The sequence below is a fragment of the Cuculus canorus genome, chromosome 2 (genome assembly GCF_017976375.1).
Source record: "Cuculus canorus isolate bCucCan1 chromosome 2, bCucCan1.pri, whole genome shotgun sequence".
Classification (NCBI taxonomy): Eukaryota; Metazoa; Chordata; class Aves; order Cuculiformes; family Cuculidae; genus Cuculus; species Cuculus canorus.
In genome coordinates this window covers 153,366,540-153,393,870 of record NC_071402.1, presented here as the reverse complement: position 1 = coordinate 153,393,870, position 27,331 = coordinate 153,366,540, and the positions used below count along the sequence as shown (strand labels likewise).

Sequence of the window (27,331 nt, the reverse complement as noted above, 5' to 3'; positions counted from 1 at the left end):
TGTGCCTTTTCCTCTCACATAGTAGACTCCTTAAGAACTCAGCGTTTTCTCTGCTGGAGACATTTTCCACTCTAACCGAGCTACTACTGAGTTTTAGGGTTTGGACTCTCCATCACCCCATAAACTAAACAGACCGAGCACCTTTAACTCTCTCACCAAGACAATTTTCTCCAAGCTTTCTCCCATCTTTGGTTGCTTCATGACTTTCCACCAACATTTTGGTCTTTTAGTCCTGAATATCAGAATCATGTTAAAAAAAGCCATCAGCCAACCTCACAATCTCTGCAATAAACAGAGCTCCAAGACAGAGCCACAAACATCCTACACTCTAAATTCCTATCCAGAAATGCTTCTTTCTGGACTGTAGCCTCCTTTCCACACCTCTCCACAGTGACACCATTCCTCTTATGTCAAAGTGCATTTTGTTTAACTGTGCTTACTCAATCCAAATCCCACTTCTGCCTCTTCCCTATGCTCATCCACCTCATTCCATGTACACATTTCAGCAACAGTAACCGTTATTAATATTGAGTAATATCAGACTTTATTGCTGGAGGTCAACCCAAAAACCCCAAAGCAAGGCAACGACAGTTCACAAAGAAAACAAAGTGCTTTGTCAGCGGGCCCGTAACCCCATTATTGTAGGCTGTATGTCACTGAAAAATTCAACCAAATAGCTTTAATCAGAGTGTAAAACACTGTTAGACTCAGAAACCCATTTACATTACTTCTTTACAGAAAACTGGATAAAGGATCACATCAGATGACCTAATATCTATATCAAAGGCAGTTTTTAGAAGTCACATAGTGGATAAAAGATAGGATGAAAAGGGAAAAGGATAAGAAAAAGCCAGCAAATCTATGAATTCCTGTCTCTAAAGAATGTAGTAAATATACTTATTTCCAAAATAAAAAGTTAGAAGCCATCAGTTCTCCACATCTCTTCACTTTTGCATATTTAACCATCAAGGCAGCTACTACAGCCACCTCAATAGCAAGGGGCTTGCTCTATCAAAAACTTACGCCTTCCCCATCCTCTTGATTTCAGTGGGAACCATGGGATTTCACCACCTCACAGAAGTGAGCAGCATGTATTTCAATACACTTTGTAGCGTAATAAAATATTCTATTGAAATTATGAGATCTGGAAAACAATGACTTTATTGCTTCTTACAACTTTTCCACTGTAATATTCAACTCCAAGGTAGTAATTGGCAGGGACAAAATTATGTAGCAATTAGGGCATGACAGCAAAAGCAAACAAGAACTGAAAATGGGTTCGACACTTCTGGTAACAAGCAGGTAATTATCACAGCAGCTTGAAAGGGGCATAATCAACCAAACTGACATCATCCCTCCCACATAATAAAATGTGAAATCCCTTTCCACGCGGTGTAGCTCTTACACACAGCTGGTAAACGCTGCTGGTCTACGCCTGCATGGCTGTGTGTCTGCAGAGCAGCTGAGGTGACATTTGGGACAGTTCAACAGTGGATAATTCTATTTATTTATTTAGAATGCTAATAACTACTACATATTTTCGTCCATTGTATACTACAGAGATTACTTGTAGAAAATGCTATTTTATAGAAATGCCCTCTTCTCTGAGTACAACTTTTCTGTTCAACATTCCGAGAATACAGAAAAAAATATTTCCTAAAAGGCACAGTTCCCATTACATGACCATCTACCAGATAAAATGGGTTTAATATTTTAAACATAAAGATATGAAGTTGCTAGTTTTAAATATGCTCAATTCTTCACTACATTTCACCAACACCACTTTCCCCCCACCCCATGACATATTTAAACCTAGGCATGAGCATCAACTGTTGGCTCAAAGCAGCGCTACCTCGTGGATACGCTTGCGGCTCGTAACAACACAAAGCCCAGCTGTATCAAGAGCAGTAACGCACTCATCTTCATTACATACTCGAGGAAATTAAAATATGATCCATAAAACACATCCATCTTGTTCCTTTTCAGCATTGTTTAATTGCAAGATTCTACCTCTCACCAGTGCAGTGTTTGAATAACCCATCCACCCTGACTCACCAAACAGTGGTTGGTTTATCAGTTAGAAGAGGTTGGGGGGGGACCTCCTTCTCTCTTTTCTGTATTTTGTATATTCCTAACCATTTTATCTCTCTATGTGTTCACAAAGCCATTTACATTGCTGTCTGTCAATACCATTATCTTGCTGGTTCCGCCTCCTTCCAGCTCATTAACAGCAGCAAGGCTGAACCTGCCACTAATCCCCACAGTCAGTGTTAACCATGTCTATCCAGCTCCACTCTTTCAGATGGATTTCGTTTCTTGGATACATGTAATTTCAAACTCACTAGAACTGAGGCTCAATTTGTACTGATTTTTCAAGTCAAACTTCCACAAAACATTTACAGAGTATGTGTACCTATCATTTTGCAAATTGTGCTATAAGTACCGTAAGTAAAACATATGAATTATTAACACTCATTTTCTCATCTTTTAATGCTCAGCACTAACAGATCACAACACAAATTCTTTAGACAGCTGTTATCTCGAGCAATCTATTTATCTGGGGTTTTTTGTTATCTTGAGCTATTTGGGTTTATATACATTTTTTTTTGTTGTTATCTTGAGCAACCATTTTTTTTCCACAAAATTCTCACAAAGACAACCCAAAGTCTGAGTTCCTGGATCTCAGTTTTTGAAAAGCACTCAGATAATTTTGAACAATGGTATTCACTTCAAACATTACATTTGGTGAGTACATAGCCTACACATGCCATGCCTCAACTTGGATAAGGTTTAGTTCACTGGTGAGTAAGACAGACGTAGGCACAGCAGAAGCTATCGGACTGCTAACTGTATCATAAAATCACAGAATGGGTCGGGTTGGAAAGGGCTTTAAAGATCATCCAGTTCAATCTCCCTGCAATGGGCAGGGACACCTTCCACTGCATCAGGTTGCTAAAAGCCCCAGCCAACCTGGCCTTGAACACCTCCACAGATGGGGCATCCACAACTTCTCCAGGCAACCTTTGCTAGTGCCTCACTATCCCCATTGCAAAAAATTTCTTCCTAATGTCTAACGTAAATATCCCCTCTTTCAGATTAAAACCATTCCCACTCATCCTATCCCTACAGTCCCAGATAAAGAGCCCCTCCCAACTTCCCTCTAGGCTGCCTTTAATTACTGGAAGGCTGATAAACATATGAATGCTATAATAAACCTTGACTTTTTTTTCTGCATACCTGAACCATTCTAAATCTCAAATTACTTACAAAGGTTATAATTGTATAAGATCTAAAATTTTATCAAGAATCCTGTTAACTAGAAAAAAATTACAAAAGCACAAGTTTACCAATGTAAAAATATACCACAGAACATGAAAGGCAATACTGACCTCACAGCTAAAAAAGGTAAAGATCAAGTAAACAAAAAACCCCACACCTAAAACTTTAAAAAAACTATTTTCATTTTAAACCAATCACTGTTGAAGAGACCTCCTTCTCTTTACCCCTCTGTTCACTGCTGCCGTGAACGCTATGATTCTACTGCGATAATCTACAAATAAGAAAAATAGCTTTATATGCAACACTTCAAAAAGCCAACTTGGGGTAAAGCAAAACAAGCAGGACTTGGCCAAGGGTAAAATATTCACCTGTGGTAGCATGTGAGCCATATGTACCCTTTGCAAACAGGGGCCACACTGCCACAAGCGCATTCACAGCCAGGTACTCGGCACAGGCAGTTGCACTGGCAGAGGAACAGAGCTGAGCAGCTGCAATAGGAGGTGACTGCGTAAGTCACTGCTGCCAGCAAAGCAGATCTCTGGAATCGTGGCCTTAGATGCCCTGTAAATATACAGCTAGCTAGAAAGTTTCCATCACTAATAAAACACCAGTAAGTAAATCACCAGGGAACACCTCCACCTTCAATAACCTTCACCACCTTTTCTTATCAAAGAATCATGGAATGGTTTGGGTTGAAAGGGACCTCAAAGATCACCAAGTTCCAGCCCCATTGCCATAAGCAGGGACACCTCCCACTGGATCGAGTTGCTCAAAGCCTCATCCAACCTGGCCTTGAACACCTCCAGGGATGGGGCATCCACGACTTCTCTGGGCAACCTGTGCCAGTGCCTCAACACCCTCACAACAAAGGAATTCTTCCTAGTATCTAATCTAAATCTTTCCTCTTTCAGCTTAAAACCATTCTCCCTCATGCTATCCCTGTACTCCCTGATAAAAAGCCCTTCCCAGCTTTCCTGGAAGACCCTTTTCAGTACTGGAAGGTTGCTATAAGGTCTCCCTGGAGCCTTCTCTTCTCCAGGCTGAATAACTCTCTAAACTTGTCCTCACAGGGGATATGCTCCAGCCCTTGGATCATCTTTGTGGTTCTCCTCCAGATTTGCTCTAACAGATCCAAGTCCATGTGTCTCTGCTCCATTTCAATGGATTACAGTGAAAATACCTTTGTACTGCAAATTTAAGGAGTTATAACGGCATCTGGGCTCTGCAACATTCAGCATATTGGAAAATGGATATTCTAGGATACTTCAAAGACTTGGGAGAAAACCTAAGACACCTAGAAATTTCAGGCACCAAAGTTCTGGCCTACAAGCTGCGAAACAGGCACATAAAGTCACCTAATAATGGAAGAAATATTGGCTGTCTTCTTTGCATCTGGATCCTACAGTAATGGCAGCATGGTCGGTTCAGTGCCCCCCAGGGAAACTTCCTTCATCTGAACAGCTGGAAATAATGTCTTGTTGGAGGACGTACAGAATTTCAAGTAGAGCTTCTCCCAGTAACAGCTCCAAGAGGGATGCCAGGCAAATAGTAAACTAATAACACCATCAAAAATTTTTCCTTCTCTAGATACAGACACACCCCAATGCTTTATTTTCTTATATTCAATTCCATGGCCCAACTGGCCGAGAAGTTGAGGGTTTAACTCTTCCAAAAATTAATTCAACAGGTGAAGTTTAGCTTCCCTTTGAAAATAAAAATGAACCGGGGGTTCAGATTCACTAGACACACCCTGGATTAGCACAATCCAACACGTAATTTAGTGTACAATAATACTACGTTGGTGACACACAGCATAAGAACTTCAACTTAAAGAAGAAAAAAAAACTCATAAGGAGTGTGCTACCATTGAAAAGCATTGCTTAGTGATGCCACTGGGCTAATTCGAAGCTTAAATAAAAACTATCACCAAGTATGAACATTATTAGCCAAACAAGTTTCTGTTGTCTCACTTCCAAATCAAATGAAAGTGCTGTTTAAACGCTCAGCCTTGGATGAACACAGTAATATAAGAATACATGAGTCTGAGAGCCTGACTCAAAATTATCACACTCGTATGTGCAGTGCTGAATAACCTGTGTTCTTTTCCAAGAGCTGTCTGAAAGCCCTTCTGTCTTTTATGCTTTCTGTTATCATTCTCATTCAGAGAATTTGGATTAAAAACCTGTACAAGTCTAAGTGATTCTGGAAGCTTTCTTTTTTTCTGAACAAAAAAAATCACAAGCTCTGACGACTTCTTCACAAATTCTTCCTCTGAAGAATCCTGTTCTTTTTTTTTTCAAGTTTCCTTGGCCATAAATTTCATATTCAGGTTTATTCAAAAGAAATAACAAAAATAAAACCTGTCATATTTAATACATAATAAATATATCTATATCATCACTAGTACAAGGTATGAAAGAATCCACCAACGGCTTCAATTTTTTCTATTAACTACAGCACATCTTAGAAGACAGACCGCTGAGGAATGAATCGAGGGAAATGAAACTCTGAAGTTTCACTCATCCCTAAAAATCTCAGATAAAAATAAATTTGCCACTGTCTTTCACCTGCTGCAAAATTCCATCCCTGCTGCTTTGCACACACTTGAACATTACACAAACCAGGTTTCACACCATTAGGAAAAACCATGGGCAAAATACAATGTTCGTCTGATGCATTACTTACGGCCACCTTGAACACTGAAAAATGTTCCTTTTTATCAAGTAGTTGCTCTGAGTGAGGATAGCACTGATGTTCTTCACTCACAAAAGAAAAGACTTCAGCTTTACAAGATATCTGTTTCTTAAGAAACAACGGAAACTACCAAAGCCATTCTTCTACATAACAACTATCAAGAGCAAGTGTACTCAAAATAAGCACAACACAGAAGCAGCTACTCTGGGTTTACAACAGGGACCCTGATTGAATGAAGCAAAAGGAGTTACAGTACTCTCCTACAACCAGATTTTTAATACTTGGATTAAAGCTAAAAAAAACAGTCAAGCTCCTGAAACACTTTTAAAAACATATTTATAAAAGAGGTCCGTCTGAAGCTACATCTTTAAAAAATTAACAGCCAACAAACCACTCAGAAATTGTTATGTTATTATTCAGGCAGATCTAAGAACATCAAAATATTTTTAAAATAATAATAGAAAGCCAAGCTTTAAGCCACATTAGAAAACCCTCCCCTAAAGCTTCCAGTTATTGCAATACTTCTTAAGGCAGAGTTTCATAACAAAAATACTTTTGTGCAGCAGAGACACAGAAAAGGATTCTTCGGGATGCCAAACACTTTCAGAACTCTCCAGTGATGACTCACCCTGTTATGTATACAAAGCTTTCATCAAAAAAAAAAAAAAAAAAGTCAGTTGGCACCAGTACAGATCCTCAGTTAGCAATCTCCAACTCACTGTTATTTCTTGTACAAAGTATTCTAAACACTCTGTAATAAAGTATTCTGGTATGCTAATTCTGGGCAAGAAAACGTGCAACTTCACTTGAATGGCCTTTCTCACACAAAGAGTTTCTACTCCAGTTCACAAAGTGCTCCAAGATGGCCTCAAATACGATTTTTAGCGAAACAGAAATTCTTTGTTGCTCCATGTCAGTTCCCTGCCAGTTGCACTGATCAACTATTTTGCCAAAACAAGAAAAATAAGTCCTTCAAAATGAGTCTTGATGAGTGTAACAAAAAGAATTACTTCTATCAAAAACAGGTGGGAAGGGAGTTTAACTGCTCATGAAAACTTTGAAAGCATTATCCCTGGCCATCTCCTTAGAAGCAAGAGGGGGCAGGGGGAGGGGGGAGGTTCAAATGATTAATTTATTTAGATAATCTGTTCTACCCCTACAAAATTACTATGAACTAAAAGCTGCCAGGTGCAAACAGAATCACAGAATGGTTTGGGCTGGCAGGGATCTTAAAGATCATCCAATTCCATTCCCCCCACCATCAGCAGGGACACCTTCCACTCGACCAGGCTGCTCAAAGCCCCATCCTACTTGGCCTTGAACATCTCCAGGGATGGGACATCTACAACTTTTCTCTGGGCAAAAAAAAATTCTTCCTAATTTCTAATATAAATCTTGCCTCTTTCAGCTTAAAACCATTTCCCCTTGTCCCACCTCTGCACTCCCTGACAAAGAGCCAATAATTCTAAAGAGCAAATAATTGTAATAAACTGCATTACTATACTAGCAAGTATGTGCCAAAAGGACAGCTTTCTATTTTATATATAACTGCTTTGAAAAGTGGCGGTTTTTTTTTTTTTTTAATTGGCTGCTGTTTGCTTTACTTATACACATGAATGTTTGTGAGATGTACTCAAACCCAGAAGCTTCCCACAGCGCTACACGCAGCACAAACATCCTGCACTTGGCTCCATCAAGCATTGGATTTAGCCCTTCTAGACCAGGCTTACAAGTGGAGAGGATTGGGTTTTCTGTTCACCTTCTATCTGCAGGCAGAAGATAGCCACCTACAAACAAACTCAGGTAACAGCAGCTGCAGAGCTTCAAGTTACTCAACCATTTACCTTCTGAAACACACCTCCATGTTCACTTTGCACAGGCAGCTAGTCTGGAGTTAGCAAACCCCCCCCAGTATCGTCTGGCCAAATTCAAACGAACAAGTAAGATACAATTTCCTCTCTTTTCAATTCCTCCAGCCACTCACTTTGCTATTAATTCAGTTCCTGGTGTTGATCCTTTTCTAAATACGGCCACACAGGCACAAGCAGGCGAGCCTCCGTGCCAGCTATGCTATTTCTCTTTCCCACCAAGGATGCACTTTCAAGCATCTCAGATGTTTTCAGAGCAGATGCCTCCCCCACCACTGCCACATATACATTTTATTTTATATCTTATAAACGCCTCTTACCCACAGTAGCTACAAGTGCCAAATCATCTGATTTCACAGCGTGTCAAAGAAAAAGCCAGATCTAAGAACTTATATAGGATTTTCTATCCCTTCTTCCTCTGCAACGTGTTGATTTGGAACTAAGACTCTTCATTTGCTCAAATTTCAATGGCCACTGGAAGCCAGCTGTCTCACTCCAGTTATTTACACTGATCACAAGACTGAAACAACTATACCACATTTCTGATAACTTTATGCTTTCCATAGGTACTGGCAAGGCCATTCCCGATCAAAGATACATATTAAATCTGGGGATTCATGCTAAGCCCTTGAGCCTGAAGCATACCGAGTCCCATGTTTCACAAAAAAATAAACCAAAAGAACAGCCCAGTTTTTCCTACTTCCAGGCAAGATAAGGAGGCTTCTATTAAAAAGCATAACTAAATCTTCTCATTTTTTTTTTTATGTAGTCATAAGTTTTTGTTATTCTTTCATTATTTATGTACTACCACAGGGGGTCACGGTAAATTGAGGTCCCTTCTAACCCAAACCATTCCATGATTCTATGAAATTACCAGTATAATTTATACTAGTTCTCTAACTGTAAGACCAGCTTATTAATTAAATACAATTCTTAAAAAGAACCACAACAACAAAAAAAAAAAAAAAAACAACCAAAAAGCATACAACAGTCTTCACTCATTAGAAAGCAGAGGTACAAGAAAAAAAGCACCCCCAATCAACAACAGGAGTTTCATATCTCATTTTTGTCTTTAGAAGACTACATTTTAAATGAAAGCAGACACCATTTTCATTTACTTGCATTTAATTACCAGTCGATAGAAGAGGAGAGATGAATAACGGCAAGCCAGCTGAACGCAGCACATCCTCAGCAGCACTCTGAGCAAGGCCAGGGCTGGGGTGGCGAACAATCAGCCTCACAAACAACAGAGACATTTCAAAACACCCAGCACAAACATAATGGAGGGTCCAGTGCAAAGCATGGGCTTGCCTCCATCTAACAAACAAAAGGGGATACTTTAATCGTATTTTAATGAGGGGCTGCACGTGATCTAGTCTATTCGATACTGAAATGCTGCTGCAGTTACCATGCAGACACTTTGGCATTTGGTGGCTAATGCTTTAACCAGTCAGGACAGCACCTGTGCGAGTACTGTAAATATAATAAATTCAATTACAATAAATAAATAAAGCTGCAGTAGCTTTGGTTGATAACATCATTAATACTCGGCAGGGGCAGGGTTAAAGAACTGCAGGTCTGCAGACATCATCACAATCAAATGTGAAAGCTAAACCGAGCTTCCCTAACAAAGCTTCCAGTACTGTTAGGAAACATAATACGGAGAATAATTAAGGCCATTTATGGTAGATATAAACAGATTCATCACCCAGATACAAATACTATTTAACTAACAGAATGACTCACAACCTACGCTAGGTAATACAAACATTTAACATCAGAAAACAAGATCCCTTAAGGAACTTAAGACTGCAAAAGTGGAAAAATATACTGCCCTAAGAATGATAAGAAAACCTGCTAACAGTCCAAATATCCTGCTTTTGGAGTCCACTTGTCTCTTAATACCTTCAAAATGCAGTTATGTTACACACACACAGTTTTTTTTCAGTTTAAATAAAATTTCACTGACGTAACCTTGTACTGTCAATTTGGTCTTTGGAATACAGGCACCTCTTCGAGTACACAAGCTGCTTTTCCCATTCATTTTCACACATCTTGATTAATATCACCACAGTTCACACTGAAAAGGTGATCACAGAATCGGTATTTTCTGTCTCTTCAATACAAACTACATGGCACTGAAGCTGGTAGGTAGAAGGCTCAAGAAAATCCCAAGTAAAAGGCTGTTCTTTTAACAACACATAGTTAAACCGTGGTGCTCCATGCTCAGTATGTTGGAAGTTCATGTGACTGAGGAGAGGCTGAACACATTCAAAGATGTCTAATGCTCAACAGATCCTACACAGAGATACTATCCTTAACTCCAGAAATCCCACAAATCTTTCCCAACCTTCCGCAATCAGTGGTTCAGGAAGTATAATTAGAAAATTACTCTTTCCTTATTTTTCTTCCTAGGCATCTCCTATTAACCACTGCAGGAAACACTATGATGGGAAACCCAGGTCCCTGATCTGACCCAGTACAGCTGTTGCTGTGAAATAGGCAATTTCTCCATATACCCTCAGAAACAGACTCGGAACCAAGGGCTAGGAAAACAAAGCTCATTGCATTGCCCAAGTTACTGTCACACCTGAAGACCTAATCTTTATTAAACACTGTTAACAACACCTCCCCCCATCACAGAGGTGCTGGAACTGGATGATCTTTAAGGTCCCTTCCAACACAAACCATTCTACGATTCTGTGACTAACACTAAAGCTTCATTTCCAGCCTTGTATTCAACATCCTGAACTGCCAATAGCAAACACGCAGTTATGCAGCCTTTAGTGGTTTATAAAAGTTTCATTCCTCTAAAAGACTTGTCCCCCTCTTACAGTCTTACATAGAACAGGATCTGCATGGTGGGAAGCAGGACAGGGGGAGGAAAAGCAAAGAAAATGTCTGAGCATCCTATACACCTTCCCATTTGGTTGATGGCTCATTAGGTTCTCTGTCCATATTGTATTGAACAGATTACACTAAGCGCCATATAAGCCTTATCCTGTAGTCAGGAGGTCATCGCTTACCACAGTGAAAAAAATGACCTCAAGAACATAAAGCTTCATGTCATACAATCATGCATTTCAATAAGATGCTTTCACAGGCAAAAGAACACCTACTTTTCTTGTATTTAAGCAACAGTAAGCTCTTCTGGCAGCTCAATGGATTTCCCTCAGACACCAAATTCCTTGCACAGCCTCAGAAATAACCTAAGCATCGGGTGCCACGTCACTGCAGAAAGTCAGATGACATTTTGCTATTTTCTGATTTGAAATAATACCCAAACCTAGCCACCAGCATCCTAACCTTAATTTTTGTAGGGAATGTGTAATTTTTTTCTTCCTGCAGTCAATTAAAAGACTACAGAGAGGGATTTGTGGGAGTTTATTTTGCACCCTGCCCTGGATCAAGTAATATAGTTAAGTAAGAAACAAGCTCCTGGACACAGAAACTCTTATTTGAATACTGCAGAGATTCCTCAGTCTTCAAAGCTAAAGCTGTAACCTATCTGAGAAAAGAGGTAGACTCTGCTTGTAGAGAGGACTGAGGGGAAGCTCCTAAGATGGTTTTCTCCTGGGAAAAAAGAGGTAGAGTAAAAGGCAATTTTTTATCTACAGAAGACAAAGAGGTGAGTTTAGGGCAGGGGTGCACGGAGACATTATATATGACTCTATTTGTCATTTGCCAATGTCAGGCTCACGACTTGAAACATCCCACAAGTCCTGATTTGCAGTACCCAGGCTCATCTTTTTGATGAAATTTGTCATCCACCTTTGAATGCCAGGACCACAGAGTTAAGGATGGAGTTTTATGAGGAGTTGGTGTCCACTGACTGTAGGCAGGTTCATCCTCATACCTAGAAGTTGCTTAACTTCATCCATCCACTTTCCACGGGAAAGCAGTAAGCATTCACAAGGAACTCTAGTAAAAGACAAAGTGTATTATGCAGAATCCCATGATCTGGGTGATTCTGTCTTGGAGTGCATGTACAGGGGTGGTCATCTGTTCTACCCAGTTACAACAGTTTTACACAAGACTCAGTAAACTCCCTCCCCATCTCTGCTTTTCTTACAGCCTTCAGAGGCACACCCCCATCACTTTGCTGCTCCTGACTACACCACTGCAGCACATCTTTCAAGTTCCTCACAAATCATTTCACACTCAGAGGATACTACAGAACAGCGAGGAAAAATCACCCTTATAACCTGCTGAGGAGGCCACAATTGTCACTGGCTTTTCTATTACAAAGAAGATCCACATGACAGCCTTCCCCAGAAAGTCTCCTACTCTTCACCTACAAAGGTATGTTACTTACCAGGAAAGCCAAGTCAGTAGCTCTTCTCTATCTGCTTCCTGGCCTGAAAATTCTGGCACAGGGGATGGTAAAAAGTACAACGATGTGGAGTCCTACATGTAAAACTCTTCAGTCTTACCTTGCTCTGATAGAATTTAACACATAATATCAGTACTTATGATACTGTTGTGTGTTTGATGAAACTGTGTATCACAGTGTAGGCTGGGTCTCAGAGGCATGAAATACATGTCTAGCTCAGGAAGAATACAAATAAACCCAGTTCTCACTGAGGGGACCACAAATGCCTCTCATTTTTTTCTCTACACACACTAGGACTGTGATTCTAGCTGGAAGCAGTGGGAATAAAACATGAATAATTGGTCAGTAAAAGAATAATACAGAGATCCAGGACAAATTTATGCAATTTATTATTGTTATGATTTCAGCTTTGCACCGTTTCCCAGAATTTAAGTTGGCAGAAAACTAGTCTCATGTTTTCTTCAAATTTAAGGATGAAAAACTACTCTGCTATCTCCAAGTTGTTTGTCCTAATGCATCTTTTCGCCCCTGTTTTGATCATACACAGCAGCAGTTGGCTAGCACTACTCAAAACCGTAGATACAGAACAGACTGGACTATCGAATTCTTACTCATATCAATGAGTGCTTAGTCTCACGACTACTTTATTTAAATGGAATGGAAAACTTCCTGTTGACTTCAGTTGTCTTTGAAACAGAATTATGTACCTTAGAGAGTGCCTTATCACCCTGATTAATAATTAAATGAATCCATAAGGTACTTAGCCACTGACAGTTCTTCATTTGGAGTTCCAGAGGCATCAACAATGAAATCTTCTCTGTAGTACTGGTGAAGCAGTCAGCAGCAGGTGCTGAAGATTCAGCAGCCATAAGGAAGTAAATTAGTATATAAATACAACATGGGATTGTTTACATCTGAACTGTATGTAGGTCTATCAGCGATCACGAGAGCTACCTCCCCCTAATCTTTATTTCTCCCCACTATCACCAAAGGAAATGGCAGCAAACAATCTCCATCAGCAGGGGCGATGGCAGCAGATGTCACAACTTGCAACAGCAATTTCTGGCTATGCACCACAGTTCAGAAACCCTGACTTTCCAGTAACACACTAAACAGAAGTCAACTGATTTCAAAACATCCCCAAGGGAGGCAATAGAACTGCCTAAAATAGTAGCTATTCACAGATTCAGTGCTAGGATTCCAAAACTTTCTATGGAAAAGTGACATAACCATCTCAGTAACTGAACTACAGCTGTCAAGACAGATTCAATAGCAACGTGCATTTCTGAAAAATAGAAGAGAGAAAGTAATTAACTTAAAAACTCCTCACAGCTACACGATCTACATGGATTTTACTACCTGAAGAGAAATATGGTAGGGGGGGAAAAAACAACAAAAAAAAACCCATATATGTATTCAATTATTTCACATTTCATAGACTAATACATTAGCTAACAAAACATCCAGTCCAGACTTTGCTCCCCAGACCCGTTTTAAGAACCTGCTCATGCACAACTGTACCCTTTTCCACACAAACCACCTCAGAATCTTCCAGGCTTCCTCACCATCACTCTCTTCTTTCAAGAACTAGACTGCAACTTGTAACAGTTGCTACTTCTGGAGCTGTGTAACACTGTCTTTACATAGTTCTTTAAATTGTTTATTTTTCTTTAATTAAACCTCTCTGTCCTTTAACAAGGCGAGAACAGGAGATGACAAGAGGCAAATGGAAGAGAAGATGGTTAAATGCACTTCAAAAGAAAGACTGCTCACAGACAAGCTAGTGCACCAAGATCGATTAAAGTGAAAGAAAAAGACTGAAGTCTGTGCTTCTCATCCTCAATCTTCCATCTGCCTTTAAGAATTCATTCCTGTAACTCTGGACTCCCCTTTTCTGACTACTGCACACCTACAATTCCCCCAAAAGCAGCTTTTTTACCCGCTCCTATGTGGAACCAGAACTTGTCAGCCCAGACCTCCATTTTATGACAGATATAACCACACAATGAATTACTTCTGCCACAACTATGACTAAACCCTTTGTACACAAGGCAAGGCTGACACAGCAGTGACAACACCTAGCACACCTTCTATTATTTGGCCCAGATCAAGCAACCTTTGAAAAGCTTACAAAATATTCCAGGCTTATTCCCTCATCGCTCTCCTTGGCGGCCACCAGCATCTCTTTGCCCATTAAACTCATTCTCAATGGTGCTACAAAACTGTACTGCCAAAATTGCCTAACTCAAGTGGAAGTGCAAGGTAACTACAATGAAACTCCATCCTTAATCTTTCTCATTGCTCCAGATATGCCATCCTTGTGTTGGCCTATCCAACACATCCCTTTCCCCTGCTCTACTCTTTGTTCTGCCAGTTGTAAGATATCCTTTAACCCTAGTCCTCATTCTTCGAAAAAGCCTTAAAATTCCATCAAACTCAACAACCTCACCAGTAATTTGATCCAAAGAATGTAGATTACTGCGGAACTATAAGCATAAATAGGAATTCCACTTGAGGCTTTCTGAATCCTGGAAAAACCATAGCCCTCCTTCCTCCTGCTCTAATCCCACCTCAAACCCACCCACGGCAAGGGGGTTGGAATGTATAATCTTTAGAGTCCCTTCCAACCCAAACCATTCTATGAGTCTATGAAACAAATCCCCTGTGGAATGACTATTCCGCAACTGTTCACTTCAGAGTCTGTCACGTTTTTCTCTACAGCACCTATTAAACACTAACAGGGGCAGCAGTATAATTTAGATCATAAACTGGCTGAGGTAAGAGCCTAACTGTGAACAACGCAGTAAGAACCTGCTCTCAATACGCACATCTACCTAAGCAGAATCTTACAAAAGCCATCTACAACCACTTTTGTGCATTGGGGCACAGCAGTTAACAATGAGGATAATAAAGGGGAAAAAAATAAAAATACAAATAGAAGGGAAGAAAGAAAAAAGAAAACAGAAAGGGAGATATGGAGTAACAACAAGATAGAAGTGCTTGTGGTTAAGAGGAACACACTGGGTTCCATTTAAAACAAACAAACAAAAAAAAATCCATCCTTCAAACAGAATTATACCAAAGAAGTGCAAGTCTTGATTAACCAAATACACAAGCAGATTCTCTTCTTCTACACCGTCATTATCTACGAGTGTCTAATTAAGTAATGTTACCCTTCAACACTTGGTAAGCAGGATGAAAACATGGGTCGAAGTAGCCAATGTGAAATCTTTTCTTTTCTAGCTATGTTACAAAAGCCCTGTCAGCACAAACCACACTTACTGTGTCACATTTCAACAGCAAACACAGACACGAGGGAAACTTCACCGAAGAGACAGACAAAAACACAACACGCTATGACTAACTTTCAACAGATCTTACGGAAGAGTCAAATCTCCTCCATATGTGCAATATCATCTGTACTTACGCCTGGCATTGGATCTCGACTTTGAGATGAAGATAAATCCTAATAAGGCCACAAATAAGAGGCCTCCATCTTTCCCACAGGACCTCTTTAAGTACTGAGACCTTATAGCAGCCTTCCAGCACTTAAGGTGGACCTATAGGAAAGATGGAGACAGACTTTAAAGCAAGGCCTCTTGTGACAGGACAAGAAGTAATGGTTTTAAAGTACGGGAGGGGAAATTTAGACTGGATATGAGGGAAAAACTTTTCACAGTCAGGGTGGTGAAACACTGGAACAGGCTGCCCTGAGAGGTAGTTGAAATAAACCCCTGGAAACATTCAAGGTCAGGTTGGATGGGGATCTGAGCAACCTGATCAAGTTAAAGATGTTCCTGCTCCTGCAGGGAGGTTATACCAGACGGCCCTTAAAGGTCCCTTCCAACCAAAAGCATTCTATGATTCTATAATTACAAACCTTTCTTTAAATCTAAGGTATTTCCAATGGAAAAAACAGAGCTGTGATGGTTTGGCACTCCTGTTGACAGGCATCTATGTCTAAAGCATTAGGGAAAAGTATGTAAAGACCACTTACTCAAAGACACATCTCTTTGCTGAATACGGTCCACATCAGATTACCAGACACAAAGATGTGAACACTCAAACAGTGAAGGTGTTCACCTATTCCCAACAGGACATGACTGTTTCTCAATCACACCACTTTCCCCGCTGAATTTCCATGACATTTCCTGGTTCACCCAAGCTGCCCCAGAGAACCCCGCTGCAGCTCAGCAAATGCCAGGAATTACAAGAAGACATCTGATATCTGTGATATCACACACTGAGCTACTGCCAGAGAACCACAACATGCCAAAAGGATTTCACAGAGGAAAAACAGAATTATAAAAGACCAGCTAAAGGCCCGCTGTCAACTGTGTTTTAATACTTTCTGAAAATGCTCTACCTCCTAGAGTTTCCAGAAGCCTCCATAATTACTGAAATTGGAACGGCCAAAATAAAAGAAAAAACCCTATCTCATTTACAGTGTGCTTTTGACAACACTCCAGAGCCAGTTTACCTTCTTCTTGGGCTCCATATTTTATACTAAATGGTAATCACAGATTATACTATTCCATACTAAGAATCTTCTAACAATACTTTAGGAAGAGCAAAACAAAACTGCAAAGCCATAAGATACAAAAGCAGAGAGAGTACTTTTTAACATTACTTTTAAAGAGCTGACTAAATTTCAGGCTGGAAATACCCTGTAAAGCATAAGCTGAATGGTCCTTTTAGCCTGAAACAAAAGCAGAAATCAATACATGGTTGCTTTTCATTTTTGCTCAGCCATTTACCTTTGAGAGATCATTTTCAGGCAAGCCCAATGAACAGTCACATTAAGAAAGCACACATGATGCAACTACTTTCCACTGGCATATTAAATGCCACCCCTTGCCTCCCCCCCAGATAAAAAAAAAAAAACACCTCTCAGAGAACAATTTGCCAAAACTCTGCAGGAGTTTCTGTTTAGGAAAGAATAATACAGAAGAAAAGGGGGAAAAAAGCCAGGAAAGAAAGGCTATAAATCAACCTAGCACACAGTCTGACAAAATAATTATGGCAAAATTCAATAACAATTCCTACAAAAAAAAGAATGAAGAGCATTTTGCCCTAAAAGCAGCTAGATTTAATGCTGACAGAAGATTCATGTTACTTTGCAAAGAATAGATAGACTTTAAGAAAAGTAGAGTCATAAAGCAGTTTACAAAGATGAGCTGCAAGGGAGGCAAGCAATCAAAAAACTACAGACACTCCAAGCCTATTACCCAAAGAAAGGACAGTTAAAATGAAGCAGTAAAGGAAGTACACAACAGATACTTTAAAAAATAAATGCACAGTCGTTATTAGTCAAATTAATGAATGGCTAGCAGAGATGCAGCTGATCATATCAGCACTAAGAAAAGTGGATCCCACCTCCTGCCTCAGTTTGTCTTACAAGTACATGGTTAAAATATTTGCACTGAACCAGCTGCGAGCTGGAGGCTTTTTCTGTGGCAAATGTGTTTTACTGTGCAGGAACACCAAACACAACAGACTACCACCATGATGTACAAAACACACACAAAAAAAAATACATGTAAGCTTCAGGTTAGCAATTTTACTTCAAAACACAGTTATTTCATACAGTCACCACGAATCTACACGTCTGCCTATCTGTTTTGCAACAGATGCGTTAACCTATTACTGCCTTATGTCTTTAGATGAAACAAAACCCAAATTACTTTCATACTCATTTTCAGTGCTTCCAAGAACTACAACTGCACCAAATAATGCCATTCTACAATACAGGGAAGTTCAATAATAAAACTAAACTCACTCAGGAACCTTTTCCAATTATGTAATGAATTCGGTTACAGTATTAACCACTGATTCACTGGCAAATATCTGGTATTTGGCATCCAGGATCAGGAATGAGACTGAAACAGTTTTTCAGAAAAATACAAACCACCACACACCATTTCACTGGCTCATGTTTTTAAAGCACAGGTTGTTGGGGTGTGGTTTGTTTAAAAAATTCAATCTGCTGCAAAGTAATCACACTGAAGAAAGGGGTAGCGAGCCTCTCGCTTTGTCCAGATGAAAAATACAAGAATAAAACCCAGACTTTTCCCTTCCTTCACAGTTGGGATCAAGTTTGCTGAAGCCAGGCAGTTACATAATGCTCACTTTGACTTGTGACCTATTTGCTTATACAAAACCCATCATTTATGACAGCCTGGACATCCATCACATGCTGGGAACACAGTGTGCTTTAAAAAGTGGGTTTTCCCTTTAATTCAGACCTATAGATAAAGGCAGCCAGGAGGACCATCTAAAATTAACACCATACAGGCATGCTTTGAGATCACGCAGAATTAAAACGGCACTCTTCTCAAAAACAGTGTGCACTGAGTACTTCATAATATTTAACCAAAATTAATTAATCCAATCTCATTTTTCATCACTCCAGAATTCACGCCAGGAAATGAAAGTGCTAAAAATTAAAGGGGGAAAAGAGTTGTTGCTATAGGGAACTGTACAAAGCTGTGGTTGTGAGAGCCCCTGCAGGGGAGGGGACAGGGGAGGGGAAGGGGGGGCGGGGGAGGGGAGAGACAGGGCTCAGGGCAGACCCTAGCCGGGCTCCCCCTGCTTTGGGGTGTTCCTCATCCCTGTTTTTTATTTTTAAAGGGTCAGGGATTATCCATCGAGCAGGTAACTTGCACCCACACCTCTAAGTCTGCACTCAGTAGTGTTTGTCCCCAAATGCTGTTACAATCTTTCCCCTCCAGCTGGGTCCCGTCCCCGTCCCACCCACCCCCCCACCCCCCCCCGCGGCCCTACCCCCTTCTCCTCCCCCATCCCCTCTGTTCCCCCAGGTCCCTCCTATCTCCCCAGTCTTCTCCTGTCCCTCCCGGTTGCCCCTGTCCCCCCCCAATCCTCCCTGCTCCACCACGGTCCCCTTTGCCCTCCCAGGGTCCCCCTACCCTACCGTCCCTCCCCCAGGTCGCCCTTGTTCCACCCCTTCCATCTGTCTCTTCCAGTCCCTCCGTCCCTCCTATTCCCTCTCTGTCTGTCTCCCATGTCTCCTCTGGTGGCCCCAGACCCCCGGTTAGTCCTATCTGCAAAGTCCACCTCAGTCTCCCCTGTCTCCTCTGGTCACCCCTGTTCCCCTGTGCCCCTTCTATCTCCACTCCCCACCCCAATCCCCTCTGTCTCCCCGACCACCCCCACCCCTGGTCTCCCTGATGCCTCCTAATCCACCCTATCGCCAGAGGTCTTCTCCGTCTCCCCTGTCCTCCCTGGTTCCCTCCAGTCTCCAGTGTCTCCCCCGGTAATCCCTGTCATCCCCGCCACGGTTCTCCTTGTTCCTCTCGTCCCTCCCAGTCCCCCCACTCTCTCCGGGACCTCACTATCCCCCCGGGGTCTCCCCTGTCCCTCCTATTCCACCCGTTTCCCTCTGTCTCCTGCAGCAGCCTCTGTTCCCTCCTCTCCCTACATATTCCTCACGTCCTCCCCCGTCAGCCGGGTCCCCTCCCCGGGTCCCCTCCACCCCCTTCTCTCCTTTGGTCCCCTCTGTCTCTCCCGGTCCCCCTCGGACCCTCGTCCTCCCCAGTCCCTCCTGTTCCCCCGTCTGTCCCGTCCATCCTGTGTCGTCTTCCCCCCCCACCCCGTCTCTCCTGGTCTCCCCTTGTCTCCCCCAGTCCCGTCCATCCCTGTTTACCCCCTCTGTCTATCCGGTCCCTTCTGTCCCCCCACCTTGTCCCTTCTGTTCCCTCTGTCTCTCCCAGTCTCCCCTGTCCTTCTCTGTTGCCTCCTGTTCCCCTCAGTCCCCCCTGGTCTCTTCTGTCCCTCTAGTCTCTTCTGTTTCCCCATATCCTCCCTGTTTCCCTTGTCTCCCCACCGTCTACCCAGTCCCTTCTGTCCCCCCGCGGTGGTCCCTGCCCCTTCTTTACCCTCTGTCTCTCCCAGTCTCCCCCGTCCCTCCCTCCTACCTATTTCCTCCGGATCCCTCTGTGCGCCCAGTCCCCTCTGTTGCCCCTGTCCTCCTCGGTCCCCCCCGGTCTCTTCTGTTCCTCCACAGCCCCTCGGTCCCCCCGGTCTTTTCTTTTCCCCCACAGCCCCTCTGTCCACCTCGGTCTCCCTGGTCTCTTCTGCTCCCCCATATGCCCTCTGTTCCCCCGTCTCCCTCACTCTCTTCTGTTCCCCCATATCCCCTCTGTTGCCCTTGGTTCCTCTGGGCCCCTTTGTCAGCCCTCTGCCTACCCGGTCCCTTCTGTTCCCTCTGCTTCTTCCACTCTCCTCCGTCCCTGCTATCCCTTCCTCCCCTCCCCCCTGGTTCCCTCTATCTCCCCAGCTTCCCTGTCTTCTCTGTTGGCCCGTTTCCTTCGGTCCCCCCAGTCTCTTCTGTTCCCCCATATGTCCTCTGTCCCCCTGTCCCCTCGATCTCTTCCCTTCCCCTAAAGCCCCTCTGTCTCCCTTATCCCCCTTGTCTCCCCCGTCCCTTCTGTCCCCTCATGGTGGCCCCTGGCCCTTCTGCTCCCTCTGTCTCTCCCGGTCCCCCCGTCCCTCCTATCCACCCCTGGTTCCCTCTGTCCCCCCAGTTTCCCCACCCCTCTGTTGTCCCCTCTGCCTCTCTCGGTCCCCCCTGGTCTCGTCCGTTCCCCCAAATCCCCTCTGTTCCCCTGTCCCCTCTGCTGACCCCATCTCTCACGGTCCCTCTGGTCTCTTCTGTTCCCCAAATCCCCTCTATCACTCTCTGTCTCAGCTGTCTCCACCGTCTACCCGGTTCCTCCTATCCCCCCACGGTGGCCCCTATCCCTTCTTTACCCTCTGTCTCTCCTGGTCTCCCCCGTCCCTCCTATCCCCCCCGGTTCCCTCTGTCCCCCCAGTTCCCCTGCCCCCTCGGTCCCCCCGGTCTCTTCTGTTCCCCCCCGCATCCCTCCGGTCTCTTCTACTCCCCCATAACCCCTCTGTCCCCCTCGGTCCACCTGTCCCCTCTGTTGCCCCCCGTCCCCCCTGGTCTCTTCTGTTTCCCCATATCCCCTCTGCCTCCCCCGGTCCCCTCTGTCCCCCCCTTCAGTCCCCCCGCTCTCTTCTGTTCCCCCACATCCCCTCTGTCCCCCCAGTCTCTTCTGTTCCCCCATATTCCCTCTGTCCCCCTCGGTCCCCCCAGTCCCCTTGTTCCCTCTGTTATCCCCCTGACTCCCTCTGTCCCCCGGGTCTCTTCTGTTCCCCCATATTCCCCCTGTCCCCCCGGTCTCTCCCGTCCACCCCCACCCCGCACTCACCCCCGGCGATCCCTCGCTGCGCGACATGGCCGAGCGCCGCGGCGCCCCTCACACCCCCCCTCCGGAAGATGGAGGGGCCGGCATCGGCGCCCGCCCGAGCGCTCCAGGTGGGGGTGGGAAAGAAGTTATTTACATGCCACGGCCCGAGCCCCGCGGCCGCTCAGCACCGCCCGCCCCTGGCCATGCCCGCCCCGCTGCCCCCGCGGCTTCACCGCGCCACCATGGCTGCGGAGCGATCCGCGCCGCCCAGCCTCCACGAGCCCGAGGGGGAGGAGACGGGGAGCGGCGGGAGGGGAAGAGATAAAAAAAAAAAAAAAAAAAAAAAAGAAAATCAAAAAAAAGGAAAAAAAAAAAAGAGGAAAAAAAGGAGAAAAAAAAGAGCGGAGTGAAAGTAGATCCGGTGGCGGCGGGTGACGGCAAGGTGCGGAGCGGAGTGATGCGGCCGGAGCGGGGCCGGCTGTGCTGCCAAGGGGAGGCAGAGCGGCGGCGGGAATGTACGGACTGGATCCACGCGGGGTGGAACGGAGCCGCCTGCAATGCACGGACTGGAGTCCTGCGGGTGGAGCGCTCGCCTGTGTTGCCCAGGCGAGGCAGAGAGGCGGCGGGAATGTACGGATTGGATCCATGCGGGATGGAACGGAGCCGCTTGCAATGTGCGAACCGGAGTCCCGAGGCTGGAGCGGACTGCAGCGCTCCTGGACTGGGGGCTCGCCTGCGCTGGCGAGGCCAGGCACAGCGGCGGCGGGAATGCACGGACCGGATTTCCCCGGGCTGGAACGGAGCCGCCTGCAACGTACAGACCGGAGTGCGGCCAAGGCGAGGGGAGGCAGAGCGGCGGCGAGAATGCACGGACTGGAGCCCCGCGGGCTGGAACGGAGCCGCCTGTAAGGTACAGATCGGAGCGGGGCCGAGGCGAGGGGAGGCAGAGCGGCGGTGGGAATGCACGGACTGGACTTATACGGGCGGAGCGGAGCCGCTGGCGAGGCCAGGCAGAGCGCAGCGCCCCCGTAGGGCCCCCGCTGCCCCCGGAGTTGCCGCCCCGGGGCCCCCCCAGCCCGGGAGGTGGCGCCGGCAGTGCCCGCTATGTTTGCCCGCAGGCCCCGGTCCTCAGGCAGCTCCCCCCGGGGTCCTTCTCCCTTCCCCGGTCTCCTCCTCCCTTCCCCCAACGCCCACACTTTTCCCGTTTAACGAAGCGGCGCAACGGGAAAAGTTACAGGACGTTTCCACAGCTGCCGGTCGCTTCCCCTCCCCGGCTGGTCAGGAAAAAAAAAAAAAAAAAAAAAAAAAAAAAGAGGATTTCAGCTTTAAAGGTGAAGGTGCGACTCCGGGGCTGGCTCCCTCCCTCCCTTTTAACCTTTTCCAGGCTGTTCCGCCCTCCTCCAAAGCCACTCGAGCTAAGAAGGCAAGCCTGACAATGCCCACCTACAAACTCTTTCCCAATCCCTCACGCGGTCCTTGCCAATTTTCTTTTTTTATTCTATGGAGACAAACAAATCGAGAAAGCGTTACGCAACTGTCATTCCCCTTGGATCGATGGATACTCGCAAACCCAGCAGTCTGCCAGGTTAAGGAGTGACTTGGCTACTTCTGCTCAGCTTCCCATGCTGCAAAATCCCCGACACGGCTGCTGTGGAGGGCTTGGCTGCGTCAAAAGTTGTCTTAGAATTTCACAGAATCATTAAGGTTGGAAAAGATCTCTAAGATCATCCAGTCCAACCGCCAGCCCAACACCACCTGCCTGCTAAACCATGTCACCAAGTGCCACGTCTACAGGCTTTTTAAACACCTCCACAGATGGCGACTTCCCTGGGCAGCCTGTCCCAATGCTTCACCACTCTTTCAGTAAAGATATTTTTCCTAATATCCAATCTCAACCTCCCCTGGTGCAACTTGAGGCCATTTCCTCTCATCTTGTCACTTGTTACTTGGGAGAAGACACCAAGGCTACACCTCTACACCCACCTCGCTACAACCTCTTTTCAGGGAGCTGTAGAAAGCGATAAGGTCTCCCCTCAGCCTCCCCTTCTCCAGGCAAAACAACCCCAGTTCCCTCAGCTGCTCCTCATGACACTTGTTCACCAGGCCCTTCACCAGCTTCATTTCCCTTCTCTGGACATGCTCCAGGACCTCAATGTCTTTCCTGTACTGAGGGGCCCAAAACACAGTATTCCAGGTGTGGCCTCACCATTGAGTACAGGGGCAAAACATATCTGTTTAAATATCAGACAACACTACTCTGACTAACCTGCCAGACACAAATAAGACCAGGCATTACCTGTATTTTCTCACTCATCTGATTTTTTTTTTTAATCAAATTCTCTTCTGTTACACAGATCCACAACTGGATGGACTTAACTTAGGCACCTTCTCTTGTGGACAAGCAAATATATTGGGTATTGCCTTACCAGTACTGGTTAGAGAAATTCTCAATAAATGTACTGGAGAACTCAAAAGACCATTTTACTTCTAAGACCAAACAAACCAAACCCAAAACTCCATGCTGATCCATGCAGCGTGATCTACCCACAGAGTGGGAGTGGACCTGTCAGTCCATTTGCCACTGGAACATGATCTGGGTGCCCAGCCTACCAGGAAGGTTTTAGCAAACCAGTTCTCCAGAGATAGGATAAAATTTTAAGAAGGCGGCACTTGCATGAAAAAAACTCAATGTGTTTGCTCTGAAACAGGTAACTACTGCACAAGAGCTCCTGTGCCATGATCAGTACAGGTACGGACACATACATATATATAGCTCCAAGGAGCTATTGAGCTACCATTTATTAGCACATCTCCGGTAACCATGCGTATAAGCACACGTTGTCTGCTCCCATCAAGATGTTAAATTAAACCTTGGCAAAGATGGTAAATGTCAATATTTCACTTTGCAGAAAGGATTGGTTATTTTGGTCCAGCCAACAAGTGGTGAATCGCTAAACCACCACCAAGACATCAATCATTCCACTCATTCTCTCCAGCACTTACAGCCTTTTAGGTGTCACCAGGACAAACACTCCTCAGAGGCACATCTCCATAGAGTTTAAGCACTTTCCTAACCAGTCATTCTGAGATTAAAGAAACTCAGTTTCTCTTAAACCAGAGAAGGTACCCAGCAGTGGACAGAAGCTGTGTACTTACCAAATTGTATTAGAATCATAGAATGTTTTGGGTTGGAAGGGACCTTTAAGATGATCCACTTCCAGCCCCCCTGCCACGGGCAGGGATACCTTCCACTGGATCAGGCTGTGTGAGAATTTGTGTTGACACTTATCAGGTGAAGGGAGTCCATTGTATGCCAGCTGTCTCAGAACCACCGATGGACACAAGCTTCCACTACAACCCTGGCGTGGCACCTTCTGAGACAACAGCTCCTGCATAACTGATGCACCGTACGTTCACATTCAGAGTTGTTTCTGCTGCTATACCTTAAAACCTGTAGCTATTCTCAAACATGTTACACTCCATGTTTTAACAAACCAGGCAATGGGGCACCTGACAACTTTAAGTATGTTAGCACAACAAGACAATTTGCAATTTAATAACAGCTGGTGAATAATAATAATAACAACAACAACATCAATAATAATAATTTACTCTCAGTGCTTTTCCCTACTGTTCATGTGACCCAAGAGGCAAGTTAACAGGCACAAAGTCACCTTAGCTGGCCTTATTCATCTTCCAAATCTCATGGAGCTGCAATTACAAGCAAGATGCGAGACTTAGTCCTTTTACTGTAATGTGTTAATTGCCATAAAAATCTTTGTAAAGACAAATCTCTAATTTTAGTCACGTTCACTAATCACCACTTTGCCATGCACGCTGCCCATGAGCTGCCTTCAGCGGGGTTATAAAATGAGCCAAAGGAACAACTCAGGGCAGAGTTTCCCATTCGGCAGCAGTTCCAATTGAGGCTGATCCCACCCCACGCCTCTGAACTGTGCCCATTCAGCTGTACATTGGATCCCATTGTGAACCAGACGAGCAGACTGATCCAGCTACAGGGTAACCCAGCAAGAAGCAGCAGGGACTGACACTGAGAAAAGGCAAGGCAATTTTTTTCTGCATCGATTCCTTGCCCCGATTCACACGTCTCCACAAACGTGTGTCACCATGATGGCAAGGCATAAACTGTTCAAGCCAATACTTCTGCCAAGAAAATGTACATGGGAAAAATGGGATCAGTCATCTCTCCTAAGACAGACAACTTCTTTTTGTAAGCAACAGAAGCGATGGATTTAGTGATTAAGATAAAAACTTATGTCTATACATATGTTGGACTGTCTTCTTCCAAACTTAAACTGATTAACCAAGGATACAACTCTCTTAAGTTAATCAAGACACGTTTAGTGAAGCATGCCTTACTGTTTATGACGGGCCCTATTTACCATTCCTAACTTTTGGAGAATGCTGTTTCACAGCAAACAAGAGAAATTCAGATGTAGATCATACAATCATAGAATGCTTTTGGTTGGAAGGGACCTTTACATCTGGTTACACCTCCCTACAGGAGCAGGGACACCTCCAACTCAATGAGGCTGCTCAGAGCCCCATCCAAGTTGACTTTGAATGTTTCCATGGATGGGGCATTTATCGCCTCTCTGGGCAACTTGTTCCAGTGTTTCACCACCCTCATCCTAAAAAAAGTCTTCCTTACATCCAGTCTAAATTTTCCCTCCCTTAGTTTAAAACCATTACTCCTTGTCCCTTCACAACAGGCCTTGCTAAAAAGTCTGTCCCCATCTTTCCTATTGGCCCCCTCTAAGTACTGGAAGGCTGCAATAAGGTCTCCCTACAGCCTTCTCAATGTGTCACCACTTCCAATGTATTCCAATCTCAATTTCAGGTGCAGTACATGTACAAATATGGGCTTCACAGCAGAAGTATTATTTGGTTACAATACCTAGGTCATACATTTGTGTTGATACTTCACTGATTTTAAAAAATACAAAGATGGATATATTAAGAAGCACAAAACTGTGTTGTCTTTTTTAAGCATGTTTCTTCCTAACTTCTGCTGACCTGCTATTTCCAAGATCTTCAGTGGGTTTCTAATATTATGATAGAATCACAATGACTTGAGATTAAGCCAGAAGCATCCAGCTACAAAAAGACAACAAGCAGAAAAGGAAACTCAAGTATTTTTCCTTAGCCTGGCAATTCTATTGAAATAGAAAGGTAACTTATCTTCTAGCACTCTTTTACGCTTCCATGCTACAAACCAACTTGAACCGGCCTCTTCTGTGAATTCAGTTTCTTTGCAAATACTATTTTTAATGCCAAAACATAGATGAAACAGAAGAACTTTGACTTCTTTTTTTTATTGCATTTGAAGGGGTCTAGAAGTTCTTAGTTTCTGATCTGTACTAAGACAGTCTCTGGAGATATGGACTCCATTTCTAAAAGTGATAAAAAATAAAATAAAGGTTCCAAATCATATTTTTCCTCTCTTCCCTGTGTTTTCTCTTGTGAGCATGAACCAGATCACGTTTGGAACCCAAGTTAAGTCAGCAGCACATCATACAGCCAAGAAACACATTTTGTGCATTAACTACACACCCACCTCAACATTATATATTTGATTTAGAGCCATTGCATCTAAGATGTGATATCTAGCAAGCATGCTATTAGAAACAAAATCTGAGCAGTTACATAAGCTAGGTAGTTGGAATAGCTTTCTATATAGAAAGCATCAAATTCCGTCTATTCTTATGGCTTTGACAGACAAGACCTGACAGATACTACTGAAAAGGCTGAAGGTGTCTTTCCTCCCTGGCATCTTTCCATGCTTCAGCCAAAGGCTACGGTCCCTGCGACAGAAAGGGCAGAACAAGGCATTCATAGTACCATAGTATAGTTAGGGTTGGAAGGGACCTTAAAGATCATCCAGTTTCAACTCCACTGACATGGGCAGGGACATCCCACTAGATCAG

At 44.0% G+C, this 27,331-nt stretch overlaps 1 protein-coding gene across 10 annotated transcripts in view; it reads right to left on the bottom strand.

Moving 5' to 3' along the window:
• Positions 1-27,331, bottom strand: part of KMT2C (lysine methyltransferase 2C) — a 216,326-nt gene that overhangs the window by 171,891 nt on the left and 17,104 nt on the right. Inside the window, exon 1 of one of the 10 annotated variants that reach the window (XM_054060782.1) lies at positions 21,405-21,584. The exons of the other annotated variants lie outside the window; for them this stretch is intronic. The gene's annotated coding sequence lies outside the window, so the exon portion shown is untranslated. Of the gene's footprint in view, positions 1-21,404; positions 21,585-27,331 lie in introns of those variants that run through there. 10 annotated transcript variants of the gene reach the window in all.